Genomic DNA, 5336 nt, shown 5'->3' on the forward strand with positions numbered 1-5336 from the left:
CCATTTCCTTCTCCAATGCCTGAAAGTGAAAAGTGAAAGTGAAGTCACTCAGTCGCGTCCGAACCCTCAGTGACACTGTGGACTGCACACTTCCAGGCTCCTCTGTCCATGGGATTTTCCAGGCAAGAGTACTGGAGTGGGGTGCCATTGCCTTCTCTGAGACTGTAAATTAGGTCAATCCTATTTACCCTTGAAGATTTTGGATCTGATTCCCATTTAAACCAGTTTGAGGGCCAGTCTGTGTGCCTCTTTCAACTATGCACACTTGCTGGACAGTTCATATCTTATAATGTTACTTGATTATTCCTGTGGGCTTTATCTATTGGTTAAAATAAATCCACTCATTCATTGCTTTAACTTTTTATGTCATACATTATAAAATGTTTCAACCTAGTATCCTTGTCAGAGAAAATGAATGCTTTAGGGTTGTGTTATTCCTTTTAGGAGTTCACATTTTTGTGGTAGAAAAATGGCTCTGTGGGACAGTCTCATGACAAGCTGTAATTCAAGTATTGAACAGTTGGCTTCATTCTACCTCTCTGGGATTCCTGGCTGCAGGATGTTCAACACTTTATTTCCATCCCCTTTTGTGTGTTCTATCTGATTGGAATAGTGGGCAACTGTACAGTTCTTCACATCATCCACACTGACAAGAGTCTCCATGAGCCCATGTACTACTTCCTGGCCATGCTGTCCCTCACAGACATGGGCATGTCCATCTCCACCCTGCCCACAGTACTGAGAACCTTTTGATGCTGGTTTGATGCTAAAGAGATTGAGATGAATACTTGTGAAGCCCAGATGCATTTTATTCACACTTTTTCTCTAATGGAATAAGTTGTGCTTCTAGCCATGGCTTTTGACCGCTATGTTGCCATCTTCGATCCTTTGAGGTATTCCAGCAAACTTACCCCACAACACATTGTCTACATAGGGGTCTTCATTGTAATCAGATGCTCCACTGTCCTCCCTGTTGTTCTTGTTCATATCCCCACATTTTCTTTCTGTCACTCCCCTGTTCTCTCCCACTCCTTCTGCTAACATCAAGATGTCATCCAATTGGCCTGTTCTGACATCTCATTCAATGTTTTGTATGGCTTGTTTGTTGTTGCATTTTATTGGGGTGTAGATTCTCTAGGAATCTTTTTATCTTGCTCTCATCCTCTGCTCCATGTTTGCACATTGCATCCCAGGGAGGGAAACTCAAAGCCCACAGTACATGTGTCTCCCATATTTGTGCTGTGCTCATTCTATATGTGCCAATGATAGGGTTGTCCTTAGTGCATCGTTTTGTAAAATATTCCTCTCCCATTATTCATATTACCATGGCAGATATTTACCTGTTAGTTCCACTAATTCTCAACCCAATTATTTATAGCATCAAGAAAAAACAGATTCGCCAAGGCTTCCTGCTGCTGCTGCTGCTGCTGCTAAGTCCCTTCAGTCATGTCTGACTCTGTTTGACCCCATAGATGGCAGCCCACCAGGCTCCCCTGTCCCTGGGATTCTCTAGGCAAGAACACAAGAGTGGGTTGCCTTTTCCTTCTCCAATGCATGAAAGTGAAAAGTGAAAGTGAAGTCGCTCAGTCATGTCCAACCATCAGCTACCCCATGGACTGCAGCCTTCCAGGCTCCTCCATCCATGGAATTTTCCAGGCAAGAGTATTGGAATGGGGTGCCATTGCCTTCTCCAAAGGCTTCTTAGGGATATTATTATCCAAAACAATCAGGTTTGCTCACACTTAGAAGATATATGATCCCCTTTCAACCTTTACATTCATTTTCTTCATCCTGAAGATAACCTGTCAGAAATTCTTAGACACATTTTGTACTTATAGTTCCATGATAGTCAATAATTTCTACATGTCACCTCAAGAAAAATAATTGTACTTATTTCTATCAGTACTTCCTTGCTTTATATCATCTCAAAATCTTTGTGTCAGGAGATTTAGTAAGAGGGAATTTATTTCATTCGGCTATTTTATGGTGATATTTTCCATTTAGATTTTAAGATAAAATCAAGTTTCCATGTTAAAACTAAGATAGACAAGTTAACTATTCAAAGGAAAAAGAGATAATATAGAGTAGAGTAGGTGTTGATAGCTAGGTACATTTTGTTTCCATTGAGGCAAATTAGACTTCATTCTCCATATTTTAATTCACATAATAATCAAATGAATGTTTTATTTTAGAGATGGATAAATGAAAATATTGCATTTATCTCCTTTACATCTACTCAAATGATTTTCAGAAAAAAAGCTAGACAGTAAATGCATATACATACTTTTCATCAGTGGAGAAAACTCACAAGACAAATACAGACTTTACACAAAAGGGACTCTCTACTCATGAAATGGGGTAGAAAAAAAGTAAAAATCCTTTGGTTAATGTACACTTATTAAGTCTAATACCACCTGATCTGCCTCTGTGAAAATTTGTATACAGGTCAGGAAACAACAGTTAGAACTGGACATGGAACAACAGACTGGTTCCAAATAGGAAAAGGAGTACATCAAGGCTGTATATTGTCACCCTGCTTATTTAATTATATGAAGAGTACATCACGAGAAATGCTGGACTGGAAGAAACACAAGATGGAATCAAGATTGTGGGGAGAAATATCAATAACCTCAGATATGCAGATGACACCACCCTTATGGCAGAAAGGGAAGAGGAACTGAAAAGCCTCATGATGAAAGTGAAAGAGGAGAGTGAAAAAGTTGGCTTAAAGCTCAACATTCAGAAAACGAAGATCAGGGCATCTGGTCCCATCACTTCATGGGAAATAGATGGGGAAACAATGGAAACAGTGTCAGACTTTATTTTTGGGGGGGTTCCAAAATCACTGCAGATGGTGACTGCAGCCATGAAATTAAAAGATGCTTACTTCTTGGAAGGAAAGTTATGACCAACCTAGATAGCATATTCAAAAGCAGAGACATTACTTTGCCAACAAAGGTTCGTCTAGTCAAGGCTATGGTTTTTCCTGTGGTCATGTATGGATGTGAGAGTTGGACTGTGAAGAAGGCCGAGCGCCAAAGAATTGATGCTTTTGAACTGTGGTGTTGGAGAAGACTCTTGAGAGTCCCTTGGACTGCAAGGAGATCCAACCAGTCCATCCTGAAGGAGATCGTCCCTGGGATTTCTTTGGAAGGAATGATGCTAAAGCTGAAAGTCCAGTACTTTGGCCACCTCACGTGAAGAGTTGACTCATTGGAAAAGACTCTGATGCTGGGAGGGATTGGGGGCAGGAGGAGAAGGGGATGACAGAGGATGAGATGGCTGGATGGCCATCAATGACTCAATGGACGTGAGTCTGAGTGAACTCCGGGAGTTGGTGATGGACAGGGAGGCCTGGAGTGCTGCGATTCATGGGATCGCAAAGAGTCAGGCACGACTGAGTGACTGACTGAACTGAACATGTGCAGACTGGTTCCAAATAAGAAAAGGAGTACATCAAGGCTGTATATTGTCACCCTGCTTATTTAACTTATATGTAGAGTACATCACGATAAACACTGGGCTGGAGGAAGCACAAACTGGAATCAAGATTGCTGAGAGAAATATCAGTAACCTCAGATATGCAGATGACACCACCCTTATGGCAGAAAGTGAAGAAGAACTAAAGAGCCTCTTGATGAAAGTGAAAGATGAGAGTGAAAATGGTGGCCTGAAGCTCAACATTCAGAAAACTAAGATCATGGCATTTGGTCCCATCACTTCATGGGAAATAGATGGGGAAACAGTGGAAACAGTGTCAGACTTTATTTTGGGGGCTCCAAAACCACTGCAATCATATGGTGATTGCAACCATGAAATTAAAAAATGCTTACTCCTTGGAAGGAATGTTATGACCAACCTAGACAACATATTAAAAAGCAGAGACATTACTTTGTCATCAAAGTTCAGTCTAACTCAAGCCTATGGTTTTTCCAGTAGTCATGTATAGATGTGAGAGTTGGAATATAAAGAAAGCCTGAGCACAGAAGAATTGATGCTTTTGAACTGTGGTGTTGGAGAAGACTCTTGAGAGTCCCTTGGCCTGCAAGGAGATCCAACCAGTCCATTCTAAAGAAATCAGTCTTGGGTGTTCATTGGAAGGACTGATGTTGAAGCTAAAACTCAAGTACTTTGGCCCCCTGATGTGAAGAGCTGACTCATTGGAAAATACCCTGATGCTGGGAAAGATTGAGGGCAGGAGGAGAAAGGGACAACAGAGGATGAAATGATTGGATGGCATCACCAACTCGATAGACATGGGTTTGGGTGGACTCTGGGCATTGGTGATGGACAGGGAGGCCTGGCGTGCTGTGGTTCATGGGGTCACAAAGAGTCGGACACAACTGAGTGACTGAACTGAACTGAACTAACATTTGCAGAACCTTGAACAAAAATAAAGCAAGAGAGATTCCCTCCAGATCACCATTAATTGTAACTGCCCACCACCCTTTGCTGTCTCTCACAATTGCCTGGAAAATAAGAAGAAAGACATTTTCAACAGCTAAGTTTAAAGTACACATTTTAATGAAAGAATCAAAATGGATCCAGACAATTGGAGAATTTTAAAGAGAATGCTAACTAATAATTTTTGTACAAACACTATTTTAAATCACCCCAACACCCCTGCTTTGTTAAATTATGGAAAGCAAAAAAAAAATTAAATATTTTATGCAAGGGTATGGCTGGAATATTCATTGGAAGAACTGATGCTGAAGCTGTAGCTCCAATACTTTTGGCCACCTGATGCAAAAAAACTGACTCATTAGAATAGACCCTGATGCTGGGAAAAATTGAAGATAGGAGGAGAAGGGGTGACAAAAGATGACATGGTTGGATGGCATCACCAACTCAATGGACATGAGTTTGAGCAAATTCCAAGAGATAGTCAAGGCCAGGGAAGCCTGCAGTCCATGGGGTCAAAAAGAGTCAAACACAACTGTGAGACTGAACAACAATGGCTAGATAATTGAAAAGCAAAAAAATACAGAAAGTAACTTTAAAAATCAAACTATACAGAACCATAGTTTTCAAAAATTATTTTAAAAAGTAACGTAAACTCAGGAAGAAGAATTACAATAGACAACAAACTCTGCAGTTCCAAATGAATTGAAGACAGAAAAAATTCTGCAAAATATACCTTAAAATTAAATCAGATAAGAAGACAGATTTTTTTATCAAAATGAATCACTGAACACTGGAGAATACCAAAAAGAATTTTTTAAAAGTGCTATTAAGATTTGCAAATGATGGTAGCATTATTTCTTCATCCTAACTATGTGCAGGCTGAGCTCCAGGGCAAACCTGTCATATTTTCTTTGCCTATTAAGGAATTTGTT

At 40.2% G+C, this 5336-nt stretch overlaps 1 pseudogene; it reads left to right on the forward strand.

Moving 5' to 3' along the window:
• Window positions 1–490: 490 nt before the first annotated feature.
• Window positions 491–1454, forward strand: LOC138990917 (olfactory receptor 51G1-like; annotated as a pseudogene).
• Window positions 1455–5336: the final 3882 nt, after the last annotated feature.

This window comes from Bos mutus, chromosome 15 (genome assembly GCF_027580195.1).
Source record: "Bos mutus isolate GX-2022 chromosome 15, NWIPB_WYAK_1.1, whole genome shotgun sequence".
In the NCBI taxonomy this organism is placed as follows: Eukaryota; Metazoa; Chordata; class Mammalia; order Artiodactyla; family Bovidae; genus Bos; species Bos mutus.